At 47.7% G+C, this 19,002-nt stretch overlaps 1 protein-coding gene across 13 annotated transcripts in view; it reads right to left on the bottom strand.

The window, feature by feature from the left end:
* The window catches only part of ARHGAP32 (Rho GTPase activating protein 32), a 1,621,198-nt gene that overhangs the window by 922,532 nt on the left and 679,664 nt on the right, over positions 1–19,002 (bottom strand). The window lies entirely within an intron of this gene.

The raw sequence follows: 19,002 nt of genomic DNA, 5'->3' as shown, positions 1-19,002 counted from the left end.
CATCATAATTGGATTCCAGACAAAGAGTGCAGTCTGAATTTAGATCGCCCGCCAAAATGAGTTTGCCCATGGGGTGCAGATATCTCCAGGCAAGGATTGTATCAGTTAACTTCTCCAGAAACAATTCGAGAGGAGAGATTCCCATATGCCAGTAAACATTGACCAAGAGAAAGTAACAATTAGAATCCGGAAAAAACACCTCTAAGGCCATAAAGCCAAAAGGTGTATCCGAAAGCTCCTTAGCAACAGAGCCGAAGGAGGTTCTTACCCCTATAATGAGTCCCCCCGATGCGCGGCCTCCCAGGCTAGGTTTGGCATATTGAGAGAAAATATCGAATCCATCAAGAACTGGAGTTGAAAGTAGCCAAGTTTCTTGGAGAAAAAAACAATGCGAAGCCTTAATCACGGCAACCGTTTCTAGGTTCGTGAACAAATGGGAATTACCTCTAGAGTTCCATGAAAAAAAACTGAAGCTATTTAGAGGGCGGGCCTTCGAAGAGGATTCTGATTTAACGGGAATTAAATCATTTCCATAAGCCTGCGGTGACATGTGCCCAGCTCGCGGAGTCTCCATTAGATTTGGGCAAAAAATGCCTCCGTTGGGGTGGGGGAGTTCTTTCTGGATGGTAGACCATTGTAAGATTACCTCTATATTCAGCCCCCTCTCCTTTATTTTTGGCAAATTGAGAAGAGTCCACTATTTTTGCTTCAAATCCTAGTTGCTTCAACCCTTCCATATGCCCCATGATCAAATTTAAAACTACCTTCGATCTAAGAATAATATTACTAACATCTACCCGATCATGGAAAGGGAATAAAATGCAATCTATGTCATAGCTAGAGATAAGCGAAAGCGAAGGAAGTTGGTGAAAGATTTTAAGTATGTTACCACGATTTAAACAGATTGGCATATCTTCGCCCCAAAGACTGGAAAGCTGTATAACATCACCAGAAACTTTTGTTGTAGCAGAGACAGGTAAGGACTCAGTAATTTTTTTGGTAAAGTGACCAAGAGGGTCAGCCGCCAGATCACAACCCCTTGCCCCTCTTAGTATAGTCCTATTATGGTTGACATTTGGCCCCAGTGGAAATCTTTCCCAAGATTTGGAAACGTTCTTATTATGGGCAAAGTCAAACCCAGAGGGGACGGCTTCTCGAGCCGCAGACATGCGCATATTTGAGATGCTAAGAGAAGCAAGGTTAAAAGGGGGGAGAGTCGATAAGACATTGTCTGATCGATCTGTCATATCTCCATCCCTCTTAATGCAGTCCATATTAACAGGGGGCTCCTCAGGAGCAGACAAGAATGCCGGGTCAGAAGGAGAGAGCCGAGTAGTAGGAACCTCGTCCTGTGACAAGCTTACGTTGGAATTAGACACTGTCACCTTGCTGATCTTGGGAACAAGTAGTGACTGAAATAAATGTTTAACCATATCAATGTTAACCATATTAACAGTCGGCGTAGTTAGAGAAGTGTCCGGATGATTCAGGCTTTTTCCAGAAGTAGACTCCAGAGAAGTAGAGGGGAGAATTGCTTCTGGGGCAGAGTCCATAGCCTCCGCTGCAACAATATCAGTAGGCAGTGTTACAGGGTTGGTACTAGTGGATGCTGGTACGGTAAGAGGTGTTATCCGAATGCTAGAAACTGCAATTTCACCAGTACCAGCAGTCCTTGGCCCCGCATCTATAGAAGCAGAGGTATTAATCAACATACCCACCGCATCCGTTAAAACAGATGCAGGTGGTAAAATAGGTGGAGCATTGGTGGTATCTGGAGTGGTCACATGAATGGAAGAGGGGATTGGTTCAACAGAGTTATCAGTCCCCTGTGGAACTGCAACAGTGGTTGAAGGGACTAAAGAGTTTGCCATAAAGAGGTTTTTGAAAAATTGATTAGTGTACGAAGTAATCTTTTTGACATTCTTCTGATTTTTTGTTTTCTTCATTTGTTGGCTCATTTTCCTTTTCTTTCCTAGACAGGGGAGGACTTTTGGACAGGAATTTTCCTCTGGGGGCTCAGAGGAAATTGCTGCGATTTCTGGAGTTAGGATAATCATGTTTTCACCTAAGGATGCGATATGGTCACCTTTAGAACGGACGGCCGACTCTGCAGTCCCACCTGCACATGAACGATCTTGTATAGAGGGTTTGAGGGATACCCTTGGCAGATCCTCCTGTACTTTGTCCTCTCCTCTTTCCGTAGAGAATACAGTCGGAACACTGGGAAGTATATCTGTAGGGTCGTCAGCCTCTCGCAAACCATCAAAGGCAGCTCGGGGAGTCATAGAGGAAGAGCCCCGGGAATCAAGATCTAGTGGTTGGAGAACCAGAAGACCCGGGGCCGCATTGGGGACCACCCCTAAAGTAGTTGCCGTAGTCCCCGTAGGCCCCTGATGTAAATCGTGTATAGGGGCCAAAGGTGGATTGAAGGAGGTAGGGTCAAGACCTTGAGTGTTCAAAAATTGATTTTCTTCTTTTATAATTTTTACTAAATCTTCAAATCTATCTAGGCCCTCCAGCCTAGAATATATTTCAGAAAGTATACGTGAGTGGGATGTAACCTCTGACCAGATGTTATCATAGAGACTCACAAAGGAACTCAGAACCATATTCAACGCAGAGATAGTTGGATGGGAGAGTTTAATTCTATCATCAACATCTTTAAGGGTATGATGTAGAATAGACTCACTGGGCGGATCAGTTTTGAAGTCCGGAAGAAGACCTCTTTCTTTTAACCAGTTTTGTTTTTCAGTATACTCGTCAATAAAGTTAGTGAGATCTGAAGGGGAACCTGCCCATGATTCATCACAAATTTGTTGTGTTACATTATTTGTTTTGTTAAGATGGGAGTCCAAGTGGCTATCAGCAATTGCCTTATCTGCACATTCTATGATACTGATATCGTCAATATCCTGGACTGAGAGATCTTCAATATCCAGTTTCTTAGCTACGTTAATTAAGTTAGTGTGGGCCGGGGTATGTACTGGAGGAAGAGGGTAAGGAGATTTAGCCAGGGTGCTAGAAACAGATTTCTTACCAAAAAAATGTGTGATGTTTTTCCCCTGGATTGGATTACCCTGGGTACCTAGATTAATTTTTATTTTTGATATTGAGTTACGGGGCTTGTTGAGAGGGGTTTTGAACGGCAAAGGGATCCCATTAGGGGAGAAGGGAGTTCCCACCACACTAGTAGAAAGGTTAACGTGAGAAGAAGATGTGTGCTTAATATCACTGAGTAATACTTTGGATCCTAAAGAGGGTTGAGTGTGAGAGATAACAACGCTCCCACTGTCCTTCTTCTCTAATAGTTGTGATACAGTAACTTCTGATTCATCCACCATGACTGGGGGTATGGGCATACTAGGATTCAGTGAGGCAATCATTGGAAGAGGGATATTAGGCAAAGGGTTGTTGTCATATGCCATGTTGCTTTTTGTCTTTGAGAAACTGACCCCGACCAAAAGATTGGAGGCAAGAGTAGCAGCTAGACGTTCTTCCTGAGTATCTATAGAAATGTCATGTATTCCATTGAAAATACAGTTATTATGAGCTGTGTTACGTAAAGTGATACCCATAGCATTGCAAACCTCAGACCTCTCTCTCACATGAATTTGGGCCTGGGCTATGTCCCTTAAAAGGAAAGGGTTATAATGGGCCTGAAGTGGAGCATCATCAGAACTCCCCATAGCAATAGGAATGGGGGTTTCTGGCACAATAACTGTAGATGGCATGGAGGGCATACTGACAATGGGCGAAGGGGACAAAGGAGGTGAGACCTCCATAGCAGTCTGACTTCTAAGTCCCTTACGTGTCATTCAGATAAAACCTCAACCTGACAGTAGGCAGAATGAGAAAGAAAATAAAAGTTATGTCAGAGAAGGTACCCAGAAATACACTGGAAATAAGCCAAGATGTCAGGGGAAGTTAGACATAGAGACACACAGCAAAAAAAAATACTAGGCAATTTTTAAATTTTAAAAATGCAAGTGTTAGAGTATGGCACAAATAGCGAAAATCAAACTCTGAAAGACCAGTACATTGTCTAAAAACCCTATGAAGTATATATGTAACCTAGCATTAAGAGCGAATTAAAATAAAAAGCAATGTTACACACTCAATTAAATAAAAGTTTTAGTAAATGAGTTGTGTCAGCGTAAAAGTCATTTTCTGGGAAGGGAACGCCCGACGGCTTGTGGAGCTGCCAGAGTCCGACTCTCCACCCCAAACCCTCGTAGTAAGAATACAACTTCAATTGGGTTGGCTTGGGAAGGCCCAGAACAGTGTACTCACAGATCACAGCCAAACAGCAAAACAGTATCTCCAGCCCTTACAGTCTCCAGGGCTTAACGCCGCAAGGGCGGCTGTGCCGGCACCTTGTGCAGGCTGGCAGTCACGTGCTGTGTCACGTGTTCAGGAAGAGGTCCGCCCCCTCCAGGAAGCAGAATGGGCTGCAAGAGCTCTGCTCGCAGTGCAGCTGTGAGGGATGGACCTTGCAAGCACGAGCGTTCGTAGGAGAAATGAAACGCTCCTTCCAATCAGCAGAAAATACTTAATTTATAAACAATAAGTTGAATTGAAAACTCTGCTGCCCGTTTGTTATGAAACGTGAAAACGCGCGGCGGAGGTTCGTGGCGGGGAAGCAGGCATTTAGTATCTTCAGGCATCAGGCAACTTTATGGAAAACATCGTGGCACTGAAAGGATTAAAAACATCGTTTACGGTCAATCGCTGGATTTATCAGCATGTTTGAGAGTCAATCAGCCAATCAGAATCCTCAGAATGGGGTCCGCAAATACAGTTAGAAGCCCCGGAATATTTCTCAGGATGCACCTCATTGAATGTGCTGAAAATGGGTGGAAACTGAGGTGAGAGCGAAAGGAGGCTGGGAGGTGGAGAGGTGGGGAAGCCGAGTGCAAATGAGCGTGCTATGGTTATTGATCAGATAGTCGGTCAATAACGAGTGTTATGGGTCTGAGCATGGAAGGAGGAGGGCAAAGAGGAGATTATACTCTGAAAGTCTGCCCCTTGCTAGCCCGGAGGCGAATAATGGCGCATTCCTGTAAGAGCCGCCGAGACATCCCTCTTCTCCCGGCAGCGGGATAGTGAAATGTCCAGGAGCTTTGAACATCGGGTACAATTGATCTGTGCTGCCACCCTGCTGATGGGTGCCCGAGCTTTAGAAAAGGGATCAGAGTCAGAGCCTGCCTGCCTCCCTGCGTGGGGGTGCACCGGAAACTCCATGCTCATATTAGCACCTTTAAGACACATTCTTCAAAGATTCCGCTGGTGGGGAAACCCAACAAACAACACTGCACGAATGCCATCAACCGAATGGGGTGGGGGAACTCTGGACTAAAGGTGCGCTTCTTCAGAGCTGGGCGGTGTGAGGGGCCCGGGGCCCACATTATGAGGCAAGACTCTCACTTCACCGTAATGTGACTCTTACGAATGACGAACTCGCTGCACACCCACAAGCAAAAAAAAAATACTGATTCAGAACTACCAGGCTATTATGCAAGTCTATGCACCAAAGAAGAGCATACTCGTCCTTGGCACTTAAGGGGTTAAAAAAAGGCAGATTATGAAAAAATAGAAAGGGGACATTGTACCCTGTCTAAAATGGGGTCCCAGCCAGATGAAAATGTGAAGGTAGCAGCTTAATTGAAAGTCTCACCATGTGGTGAGGGGTTTGAGGCGAAATAAAAAATATATACATAGGATACTGGGAATTCTACCCGGCAACACTGCCATCACCGCAGAGCTCTCTAAAGCACAGCTACTGGTGCTGCCTCAAATCCAGAGGCGCCTAATCCCAACAAAGCGCTTTTCCATAACATTTCAAATAAAAAATGTCCATAACTAATAAAATGGCTTGGCCAGAAAAACCAGTGTACAGCTGGGCACGCGCAGACGCAATAAAGACTGATGCTAAGCCAGCAGTTCCTTGAAAGCCTTCCTGTAAATCCAAGCATAGCTAAGACACACGTTAATTTATGTTAGTTGGTTTTTATAGAGCGCAGCGACTGCTGGATAGATTCTTGGCGCTAGCTCGTCTCGGGAGGATAGCTCAGCGGCAACGTGCTCCCCTTGGAAGCAAGACGCCGCAAAGCACCACAGGTGCGATCCCCGGGTCTGCGCTTAGAAACCTCTGGGTATTAAGCGCCTTATAAATAACCTATATCATATCAGATACAACCAGGAAGTGCACAGGACAATCGATTGGATGGATGCAGAAGAGATGAGCTCTTAGAAGCTTCCAGAAGCGGAGAGGATCTGGAGCAGCTTTGAGAATTACCGGAAGGTTCTTCCAGAAGGTGGTTACCTAGGCCAAAAAGGTTCCGCCACTAGGAAACTTAAGGGCTTACAATAATGCCTGGGCATTAATGGACATCACAAATTGATTCATATTATGAAGGCACAGAACAGGCATGTGAGTGAGTTAAAGAACTAACAAGAAAATGAAAATTCTAAACTCGATATTAAGAAAAGTACTAGCTAATCCAGGAGGCCACCGCTCAGGGTGGCCTAAAAGCCAAGCTGCAACAGTTGCAAAACACTGCAAACCTCTCCAGAGCAAGCCAGGCACGAGATGCAAGGCAGGAGATGCCAGGCACGAGATGCCAGGCAGCTGTATCTATGTCCTCCTTAAGGATAGGATGTTCCAATTCATCCGAGACTTATGGGAAGGCACTCATGACGACACACCGGAAGACGTTCTTACAGGGCTGTGTGTGAAAAGCAGACACGTATATACACCAGCACACGTTTGAGGGCCAAACTACCTATAAGCAAGCAGCACCTTGGCAGCAACTCCTGGCACTGCCCGCACAGGAGGAGCGAGCCACCACGTTTGGATCTCGAGGGGATTCAGCCCTCCATGCATCTGGACTGTCAGGAGAAGGGTGAAAGCCACCTCTGTGTGGACACCAAGGATGGGGGGAGCGTGGAGAAGAACACGGCCTCTGCAACCTCTAGCTCTCCGGGGACCGTGCACTGGCTCTGGAACCCAACCAAAGCGGAGCAGCGCAGGTTCGATGCCCGGTCCCGGCTGGAAGCACGAGACAAAAAGAAAAAATGTATACATCTCCGTACGACCTAGGCAGCCTAGTCATGATCGAGGGGTCGCGAGGGGTCATGAGAGTCCTAGTGCAAAGGGTCTGGGAGATGCAGCTTGCAGGCCTGTCTCTGTACCCAGGAGCCCTGGTGGATTTTGGGTGCGTGCAGTGATTTTATCCTAACAAACATCAAGTTCTCTAGAATTAAGGACCTAAAAAAGCCACGGCCCTCCGGATTAAACCATTAAGCGATGACTACGAGTGGGAGGGGCATATATGTCTGTGCCGGTTTCTCAAATTCACGCCCTTGACGGAAAAGATAGCGACGGATGCATTCATCATTAATCCCCAAATAGTGTTATTTGTTTTAAAAATAAACATTCCCAAACAGATGGCTGCAAAAGTCATCTCTTGGTCACTAGGGACAGTTGCAGTTCGTGGGAAAGCCGGGCGGCGGTAGGAAAAGCACCGGTCCCTGGGACGAGGGCTCACCCTGGAAAGGCCATCCTGGGACGAGGGCTCATCCTGGAAAGGCCGGTCCCTGGCACGAGGGCTCATTCTGGAAAGGCCGGTCCCTGGCACGAGGGCTCATCCTGGAAAGGCCGGTCCCTGGCACGAGGGCTCATCCTGGAAAGGCCGGTCCCTGGCACGAGGGGCCATCCTGCAAAGGCCGGTCCCCGGGACGAGGGCTCTTCCTGCAAAGTCCGGTCCCCGGGACTAGGGCTCTTCCTGCAAAGGCCGGTCCCCGGGACGAGGGCTCTTCCTGCAAAGGCCGGTCCCCGGGACGAGGGCTCTTCCTGCAAAGGCCGGTCCCCGGGACGAGGGCTCTTCCTGCAAAGGCCGGTCCCCGGGACGAGGGCTCTTGCTGGAAAGGCCGGTCCCCGGGACGAGGGCTCTTCTTGCAAAGGCCGGTCCCCGGGACGAGGGCTCTTGCTGGAAAGGCCGGTCCCCGGGACGAGGGCTCTTGCTGGAAAGGCCGGTCCCCAGGACGAGGGCTCTTCTTGCAAAGGCCGGTCCCCGGGTCGAGGGCTCTTGCTGGAAAGGCCAGCCACCTTGGTAAAAGATTATTCCTCAGGATTATCTTGCTCGGAGTTGAGAAATCCCGGTTGTGCGCTCATGATAAAATGTAATTAGTAAATTTGTCACTGCGACCGTCCCACCATATTTGCATGTTCTTTGCCTTGTTGCCGGCTCTCTCAGTGGCTGCACCGGGTCCCCAGGGTTTATGATCGAGGCGGCCCTCCAAGCTTAAGCCCCATAAATCCCCCCACCCCCACAGAGAGAGGTGCCAGGGCTTAGTAACGAGCAGAAACCAGGGATGTCATTTGGGGGTCGCAACTGCGACCTCTGAGGTCTCCCTTGCGACCTCTGGTCTCCCTTGCGACCTCTGTAAAAATAAAAAAATTTAAAAAATCTTTTTTTTCTTTTCCTCTGTTTTTTGTAATGCAAGATCCTGGAGTGGCTGGCTTTCATGGTCAGGCCCTTTAAAAAAAAAAAAAGAGAAGGAATAGGAAGCCAAATAATGTGTCTTTCTGGAATTCTGTACAATAATTGCTAGACTCATTAAAGGTTTATTTCAGGCACACTTCAGGGGGTGAGTCACTGATTTAGTCTGTTCTTAAACGCCTCAACTCGGCCTTTCACCCTTCTGAGGTCGATAAATGAGTACCAAGACAGGTTGGGTGATATTGGGTGCATATTTTTTCTATATAAAGCGCTTAAGCGTAAGTGTTATATAACAACACATCATTATCATTTGGTCATGGACGTCTGCTTGCATTCACAGTAATTTGGTAATATGGGCCTATACACACTGATCTTAACGCTACATATGGCGATCCATTCTTGCATGAAATGTACATCATATTATAGTGATATCGTAACCATATTTTTCGTAGTGTACAATGCTATGTGATGTCACTTCCTGTTTTGTCAACGGGTGAAAGGTCGTGTTCCATCGCTTCCCGCGATATCACTTCGGGACAGGGTCAAATGACATCACTTCCTGTGATGTCATCAGGGGGTCAAGGGTCGTGTGATGTCACTTCCGCTACCCCTGGTATTTTGGTGAAATGACGTCCCTGGCAGAAACTAAGACTTGGAGGAGGAAGGCCACACATTCAAGTGATGCAGTGTGTTAATCCAGTCCATAATTATTTAGGCAGCGCTTTGCAGGTGGTGGATAGGGTACCGGGGGCGGGTGGGACAGCCTCTTCCAGAGAATGGGACGCCACGTTGGCCACTATTCTAGCAATGGGGGCATCCGGGACAAACTGAGGCCACAACAGTGAGGGCAGGTCCAGTCTGAAAACAGAAAATGAGGACCTTGGGAGCAACGTTTAAGAGCGAACCATGACCTCCTCCCAGGAAAACCAAGATCGGGACCAAAGGCGCTCCCATTTATTCATCGGGAGTGCTACTCATCCTCCCAAGAGGGCCCATTAACCACAGTGTAGAGCTCACCTGAGCCCTGCTCTTGGAGGGCATGGACTGCTCCAAGGTTGGTCCTACAAGCGTCCCCATAACACACGTCACCAGGCTGCAAGTGGTGGCAAGCTAAGCAACAAGAACGAGCTTTAATATTATAAACACTAAATATGACAACATCTGCGTGGCCATTTCTCTGCTCCCTGTGCGAAGAGCCCCAGGGCACCTGGAGTCAGTGAGCAGGGCACATGCAGACGCTGGGCGCAAGCTTTGCCAAGACTCTTCCCTTCAGCAGACGCGCAGGCAATCCACCAAGCCAAGATGAAGTAGCAAAGGAACCTTGTGCGGAGGGTCAGGTCCCTGAACCTATCAAACAGGACTAGATGATGCGGCTTCCGAGGAAGCCCACACTGGAACCTAATATAGGCCAATCACAAATATCCCTTTTCTCCTGAAGATTCTAGATCGTGTGGCATATCTTCAGGTACAGGGGCATGTGATTGGCAATAACATCCTGGGCACGCGACAGTCTGGCTTCAGAGTTGCTCACCGCACGGAGACAGCACTGCTGGACCTAAAAGCTAACATCTTGCATGCCATGGAGGGTGGACAGACTCTGCTTCTGATGCCGTTAGATCTTTCCACTGCCTTTGATCTAGTAGATCGTTCCATCTTAATTGACAGACTTCTATACGGGCATATTTTTCGTCATCTGGAGCTACGTGGGTTAAATCCTTCTTAGCAAACCGTAGAGCCAGACAGCGTATGCAGCAGCGAGCCGTCGACAGATACAGTTAATATCCCTACCACAAGCGCCCAGTCTTTCACCCACCTTGTACACTATTTTTACTAAACCCCCGTTTCAACTGCCTGATTATAAAGGGATTATTTATACCAACTACGCGGATGACATGCAGTGTTTAATCCCTCTGTCGGGTGATTACAAAAAGGACACAGAAGATATAAACTGGGTATACTCCCTTAGCCAACATTGGATGGCTGATAACAGAATGGTGCTAAATGATGCAAACACTGAATTAATGATTGCTGGCATGGCATGCAGGCTGAGAAAACCCGTAACAAATTATAGGCACTTTGTAATAACAGGCTGTAAAATAGCTACATTACCAAAGGTAAACCGGAGATGAACATGAAAGAACCTGTGAATACTACTACCTTAAACTGTTTAGTCAATTGCGAACTTCTGTAACCAGGAACGGTGCTACTACCTCGAGACCCATCACTAGCACCAAACTGGATTATTGCGGCAGTCTTCTTCCTTCTTCAGGGTTTAGAGAAAGGAGACGTCTCCAAATTACAAATCAGCCAAAGCAGTGCAGTCCGTGCTGTGGAAGGGTTATGGAGAAGAGAGCACGTGTCACAAACCATAAGGCAATTTCGTTGGCTCCCAATTGAAGCAAGAATTTCATTTCGGCCCTCGACTCTGACGCAGAAATGACGATTTGGCACGAGACCTGCTTATTTGTTGGACAGGTTTTCATGGCTACGTAGCCTGAGAACCTGGGGATCAAATAATACTGATCTGCTATCGCTTCTGAGGACAAAACTGTCGTTGGATAGCCAGGATGCGCTCCACTGGGCAGCACCCAGGCTCTGGAATTCATTGCCTCCGGATCTTGGGGACTCTGTGTCACAGGTTATTTTCAAGCAAATTCTGAAAACACACTTATTTGCCCGAGCCTGGCCGCCTTTTGATTTGTTCACGTCACTCTTGATTTATTTTTTCTGTTGGTTATTGTTGTTTATGTTGTGTGTGTGTCTTTGTATTAGCGCTCTGATGCCCCCGGGGCCTGATCGTCAGCTGGGAGCTATATAAATAAAGCACAGGGGGCAGATCGCTCGGATTACAGGGACCCAGGGTCTGGAAGGATCGGAACGTACCCTTGGGAGCAAAGCTGAGCCGCCGGCTCCTCCGAAAACTCTGGCAAAGTGAGTGCTTTAAGCAAGCCACTGAAGGGCACCAATGAGCAGCACAACTGAGTAACACCAGAAGGGGACACACCGAAGAGCCAGCAAAGTGCACCCAACATTTACTCCATACACTCCGTACTCCCCCGCCCCCTTCACCACCACCACCAGCCAGGTCAACCTAGATGCAAACGTGCACCAACAAGACTAGGGGTCTGCAACCTTTAGCTCTCCAATTGTTTTGGACAACATCCCATAATCCCTAGCCATCATATTCAATGCTGTGGTCCAAAATATCTGGAGAGCCAGAGCAAACCGCATGACTTATTTTACCAAATTACTGTGAGAAAGTAACCACTTTGGGAACTGCTTGTTCCTTTCAACTTTACAAGACACTGCTGTTAATGGAAGATTTCAAATAGTCAATTAAAAATAGCACAAACATTTTGTAACACAAATATGACATACATGTATTTTCATGATTTTTGTTTTGTTTTTCAGAAAAATGCACAGTGCTGTGAGGCCTGGTGAGCACAATGGGTTAAACATGGTGGATCCAATCAAAACATGTGATCAATCATTACACCACCAATCAACATTGGAGAATTTAGCTAGAACTTGACCAGTGGCTAATCAGAGAGCGATACAAGGCATGATGCTACATAACTTGCCCCGCGGGCCACTTCCAATTCATACCCTCTACCCGCACAGCTGGGCAGGTGTGAAAACAACAGGTTTGGCAGCAGGTAAATCCTACCGATTACACCCACTAAATAGTAGCCACCACCAACCAATCCAACAGCACCATGACGCTCATCATCCCCCCAGACAGCCACAGAGCTTTCATCAAAGCAAGTGGCCTACTGTGTGCACACTGCCACTGCTGCGAAGGAACCTAGCCGGTGAGCATAGGTGCACAGAAACTGGTGTGGAGGGGTGGGGAAGGATGATGGAGAGGAGGCCCTCGGGCACACTCGTCCTTGAGATGCACAGAAATATCAATGGACTATTGGCATCGATGGCATATAAGTGCCCGGCGAGGGGCAATCCAATTGTTACAAATCTGATCGCCCCTCGCCAGGTCCTGACCAGCCCAACATAGCACCGGTCGCAGCCGCATCCCTCGCAGTTCCTGCCACGACTGGCCACCATAGAAAGGGAGAAGGTATTACCTGTAGTCCCTTCTCTCCGTTACCTGGCGGCCATCTTTTTTTTAAAACTCATATTTCAATAGCCGTCATGGAAAGGGAGAAGGTCCCTTCTCGCCGTTGCATGGCGGCCATTTTTTTATTGTTTCTGCTCCGAAACGCTGTATCGCAACTAAAATAAAGACACTATTAGTACCCCGGTCTAACGGGCCGGGGTACTAATAGCAATAAGCCTCTGGTCAGTTGTGGGGGCGGGGGGGACATTACTGCATCAGGTAATGCCCAGTGCCTGTAACTATAGGCCACGGGGCATTACCTGATACGGTAATGCCACCCCCGGCTCGGGGCTTATTGCTTAAATAACAGCTTACCCTTCCAGAGTCTCATCTTTACTGTATGTTTACTTAATTCAGGGCAAACATTAATATTAATTCGTTAATCCAAATGTGTTAGTGTATGTGCTAAAAACCTCTTAAAACATAACATGTCAGATGAAATCATATTTGTTATACATACATCGCTACTACCTGTATCAACATGAGCGTCGTCGATTTCAAATCTTCTCATCTAAGTTACATAATACGTCTCTTAAAAATAAAGCACTGGCTGCCACTTTTAGTAAACTGTCCAATGCCAAGCTCACCCACCATCAAAATGTGCCCTCACCATCCCTAAGCAAAGAAAATGGCAGCACTTCTACATAAACCTCAGCAATGGTCCTCCCACTAGCATTCACAGACAGGCTTTACGGGAGAGGCACACAGGAGAATGGTCACGAGGCCTGGCTACTACGCATCTTCACCTTGCCACCTTTCAACCCTCCAGGGGTGGTCCATTACACGCGGACTTCCGACAAGGGCAGCAAAGCGTTTGCTACCTCTGCAATCAGCTCAGGAGGTTCATTTATTTATTTTGATTTGTTGTGCAATTGTAAGGCGCTTATACATCAAGTACATTGTCTTTCAAAGAGCCCATGGGGCAACAGGGAGGAAACATGGGAGAGAAAATCAAAACAACAATGAAAGATAGTGGCAAAACTACTAGGCCTTGTGAGCATTCAGAACGTGCAAGTGCAGAGCGAGAGGGGGATGAGGGAGTGGGGTGGTGGGGGGTGGGGGGGTAAGTGCTAAGTGTGCCAAGAGGGAAGTGCTAGTGAGCGAGCAGCCGTAAGTGCCTTGGGGAGAGTGGTCAGCTGCCAATAAATATGTAAGTGTAGGCTTGTGGTGGCATAGGCCAGTGGGTGCCAAGGCAAGTGCTGGGAGTGGGAGGAGGCTGAAGGCGATTGGGTGTGGGAGACCAGGACCCAAGTGGACACAAAGGCCCTGGTCACCAATCTCAGCAACTGTGGGGTTTAGCAGAGGAGGGAGGAAGGGAAGGAGGAGGTGAAAAGGAAGGTAGTGAGGAGCTTCCAGATTTGAGTAGATCCGGCTCAAGACGAAGAGGAAAGGGAGGGCTGTTCCATAGGAGGCAGCAAGCCAAGGAAAGAGATGGGCCACCAGCTCGCAGCTTAGAGAAGCTCTTGACACGCAGAGAGTAGGAGACAGAGGAGCGTAAAGATCTGGAGGGAGAGCATTTAGTGAGAGCAAGTTGTAGATAGAATGGTCCCCTGGCCCAGACAGCCTTGTGGATGATGCAGAGGGATTTCATGCATCCAGTGTTGAGATGTGTGTGTACCCTGAAGGTCGCTCATTTCATTGCCAGTGGTACACTCATCCTTTCATCCTTCTGTTTGTTAAAACGTGCACCACTGATCTGAGTAAAAGACATGCTGTGCCTAGCGACCACTCAATGGGAAGTGTGCTACAGGATGATGCGGCGAGATGCACATGCATGCTCCGGTCAGTGCAACATCTGCCAAGCGCACAGCAGACGTACAGTTCCGAGTACATGTCAATGCAGTATGTGGCTGTCAGCAAAGGGGAAAGAGTTTCTGATTAAACACCTGCCACACGCCTGTCGAACTGCACATGCCAGAGGAAGCCAAGAGAAATAAAAGGGCCCCCACGCCCACAGTGGCCCCAGGCTCGGAATGGCCTATAGGGCAATAGACGCATTGCCGAATAAAAAATGCAAAATATGGGTGTGTGCCCGTTTTCTTGGTCAAAGTGGGCCAATTTTTTAGCCAATGTGGGCCAGTTCAGTGAGTTATTCACCATGCGGCTAATAGTTTTTGCCAGTGTTGGTGAATAAATATTCTTTAAAATGCACGATTTTATTTAAAAAAAAACTCCCCCTTGGGTACTATTCAAACAAGGTCACAAAAGGGTAAATTGCCATTTACAACTGTGGGCCACTTTTCTATTGGTGCCCAAGAAAATTGTATGGCCCAGTCCGGCCCTGGGTGCCCCAAGCACATGGGCAGGCAGAGCAAGGCGCTTTTCCAAGAAACACCTAATCCTTGCACATATTCTCTGCCTACCCAAGAGCAGATAATCCCCAGCCGGAGAAGTCTTCCGCGCACCTAGGAGTAACATCAGAATCTAAACACAAAAGCGTCAGGCCGAGGCACACAGCTCGAAAAGCTTAACAACCACCACGGATGACGTCTGTCCTGTTTGGGGGTCGTCGGCGCGACCAAGCCGACACACTCGGGGAGAATTCTGTAATATCTGGTCAGTTGGGACACATGTGCTGCCTCCACATGCCACAGGGGTGAATTATGTTGAAACTAAAGAGCTCTTCTGTGGTTTATGTATTAAACGGAAGACCGGGTTGGATAAAAAAAAAAAAAACACATCTGCAATGCATGCATTGCCTGCCCCCCGTTACATTATTCAGGCATGCTATTAGCTGTCTCTAAACATTCAAGACGGGGCAGATGAGAGGAGCAACAAAAGAAGAGCACAAGGAAAGTGCAACAGACAGACCACCTGGAGACTAGACAGAGGGTAGGGTCGTTTCAGGTCACTGTAACCTGGAGACTAGACAGAGAGGAGCGTTGCGTCCCTGTAACCTGGAGACTAGACCGAGGGGAGTGACGCGTCCCTGTAACCTGGAGACTAGACCGAGGGGAGCGGCGCGTCACGTCCCTGTAACCTGGACACTACATAGATGCCAGCCGGAATTCTCAGCCAAGAGACAGTAGAAAATGAACACAGTGATGGGTTATAAAGTAGACCAGTTGTGCAATAAAGGTGTGATGGGAGAGGAGAGGGGATGGCGGAGGACAGCACAGGATCAACTATGCGGTTTAGCAAGGAGGAAAACCAGAAATAGTGAGACTAGAGCTAAAATCTACAGCACACAAGGGAAAATGAGCTGGGGTGTAAATCAGAGACTACACAGAGGAGAGATGTCCATTGAAATATAAACTAGAGAACAGGGTAAACGAGCAAGTGTAAGGAAGGCATGGTATCAACGGTAAGACAGACAAGTGACCACAGTTCAATGGTGTTTATTGAACTTAAAAAAGGGTGTGATAAACGCCTATCTAATCCTAAATCTACGGATGGGAGCAAGCTACGACCATCAAATGATAATAATACAGTCCTAGTGGAGTCTTGTCAAAGTAAAAAGGCCTATACTAAAAAAACGATTGCCAATCCCTACTGCTAAATACAAATAGTGTGGGGTAGTGTTAATGAAAATGAAAAGTGTTCACAAAATGATATGTCAGGATGTTCAAACCATTGGCCTCCCTTTCCCACGTTTTAAGCACGGGACAAGGCGGTTCACTCGAGCAAAGCACACACTCTGGCTTCTTTGGCACAGGGATACAGTTCTGTTACAAGCATCAGGACCTTCTGTACCCAAGTCTCTTTACTTCAAAGTCTTTTGATTTATAGGGCCTGATGTACCAAAACAAAACACAAAGACTTTCCTCTTAGATGCACTCAGTTCTTGTGATTCACCTTGGATCCGCCTCAGCTGGGTTCAGATCCTTTTTTATCACGTTTGTTACTGTGCATCCCCCTCTTCCCGGACTCAGAGCCCCCCTTTCACAATGTTCTGAGAATATTTTGGGGTGACTCACGGTTCACCACGGATCCCCCTCAGCCGGGTTCAGATCCTTCCTCTTACACAATTAGTGTCCCATAGCAGGGCTCGGACCAATTTCAATTCACATAAAACTATCAAAGAATTTTGAATGTGCACAGGGTTTAGCTTGACCCGTTGCAGGACCAATTTGACCTCCAATTTCCCTTTTCACAGTTGCCAAACCGTTGGATACCTAACAGAGACCTTCGAATGAGCACCCACCCGGTGCCGGACCACTGTCTACAGTATCTTTCTTGGCTTCCAAAGGTTCAGTCACTCCTCTGGTTTTCAATTATATTTGTGTCGCTCGTTCCATACTTTTCACACACAGTTCTCTTTAGATTTCATTCAATGTTGCTGCTTGCAACCTTGGTTCTAACAGAGGGTGGTCTTGTATCAGTCTCTCCGACTCACCGACTGTGGTGTCTTTACTGGTGCTGCTAAATTGTAGGAGCCAAGAACAGTACCATGGCGGCAACCATTGCTCCCCACCTTGGTCATCGCCCCGAGTAACTCCGACACACAATGCAGGTTTCTTCACCTTTAGTCCCCGGTCTTTGGTTTCTTATTTTCCAAGGTTCACAAAAGAAACGGTCTGAAAAGTTCAAGGGCCCTTTCCTCCTTGCAACCCACTCTGGTCTCGCTGTCTGTCTCCATGTATAAAACTGCCATCTGGGAACCGCTGCTTCCTCATGTAATTTGCCTTGCTCAGAGTGTGCTTTCGTGCTCTGCCTTTTATCTGTGTGGGGAAGTGGGATGAAGTCAACTGTACGTAATGATCAGTAATTGCCTGACCATTGTATTGGGACATGTCAGGTATACAGCTCTGGTGTTAGTCAGTTTTCGCTCACAGTGAGCTGTCCGTGAGAAAGTGTTTGTGTCAGGGAAGGGGCAGGGGGGTTGAGTTCCTAAGTATGTGGTAGGATGGTGACAAGGTGTTACAGGGATCGGGATACCGCGTCTCACCATCGGGTGTCCCACTCCCTGAAGACCCCCTCATCCAGGTGATCCTCCTGCACTGCTCCACCCCCAGGAACTGTATCCAAAAGCAATGACTGTGTCCTTTCCACCTGGATGACAGATCCCCTGGGACCAGCGGGGGAGACACCTTCAGGGTTCTCGCTCAAGATTATAAATTTGAGACTACCTAGAGGAGAGAAGTGCACACAAATATAAGATTGAACCTAGAGCCCACCAGGGAAAACAAGGCTATACATTCGAGACCGTGCAGAGCAGAGAAGTGCACTAACATATAAACTGGAACCTAGAGCCCACCAGGGAAAACAAGGTTATACATTCGAGACCGTGCAGAGCAGAGAAGTGCACCAACATATAAACTAGAACCTAGAGCCCACCAGGGAAAACAAGGTTATACATTCGAGACCGTGCAGAGCAGAGAAGTGCACCAACATATAAACTAGAACCTAGAGCCCACCAGGGAAAACAAGGTTATACATTAGAGACCGTGCAGAGCAGAGAAGTGCACCAACACATAAACTAGAACCTAGAGTCCCCTACACATAAACTAGAACCTAGAGCACACCAGGGAAAACAAGCAAGGATTACACTAGAGACTACATGGAGAAGAAGAGGAAGATGTGGACGGATGAAGTGCAGAAAGCTCCGGGGTGTTGGATGGGCGACAGCAGGGAAAGGAGAGCGAGGATTAGGAAGCAGAGCTAGAGGCTAACGCGCCTAGAAGCCTAAGAGATTAACAGGGGACTAGATAGGAGCTACTATGGGAAGCCACGTGAAGTTATAAATGCAGATTATTTACAAGCGACAAGATAGGGGAAATTCTACCCAGTACAGCTGTACTACTCCTCTGTACCCTCCCCCGGCACTCCGTTATGCATCTGTACTGTTGCACACCTCTAAAGCGCTCCGTGGCTTCTCGAAGCTAGGTCTGTGCTCAAATACTATAATAATCAATAATAGGCTAGATCTAAAACTAGAGCAGATTTCTGCAGCCTGCGGCTCTACAGAGTTTGTGGACTAGGACTCCCATGATCCCTCACCATTGACTAGGCTAGCTAGAGCTGATGGAAAATGTAGTCCAACCTGAACCTGGTAGGCACATGATGCAGACACCTAAACTAGAGTCAGGTAGAACCTAGCAGAGACCGGAAGGCGAGATAATACCCAGCGGGAACATAAACCACAGAGTGAGAATAATCTCGAGGCTGGACCGTGCACAGGCGCGTAGAGCAAGATACAGAACTACACGCGAACACGGAAAAGCCAAATACGGTGCGCGGCGTAGCTCTAAGAAGCAGGGGGAATCCTTCCCGAGGCGCTAGAACGAAGCGTGATATGAAAGTCTTTATTTTGAGTTACCCCACCACTGGCTGTGTTATAAAAGCACTGTGTGGCCAGAAGCTATAGCGGATATGCTATGGGCAGACAGAGGACTGCAGGGACAAACAAACTGGACAGCGGCCAGAGGGCGGCTGGAAAACCGCTGG

The sequence above is a fragment of the Ambystoma mexicanum genome, chromosome 9 (assembly GCF_040938575.1).
Source record: "Ambystoma mexicanum isolate Mex_15411 chromosome 9, UKY_AmexF1_1, whole genome shotgun sequence".
NCBI classification, from domain to species: domain Eukaryota; kingdom Metazoa; phylum Chordata; class Amphibia; order Caudata; family Ambystomatidae; genus Ambystoma; species Ambystoma mexicanum.
This window is presented reverse-complemented; position numbering and strand designations above follow the sequence as displayed.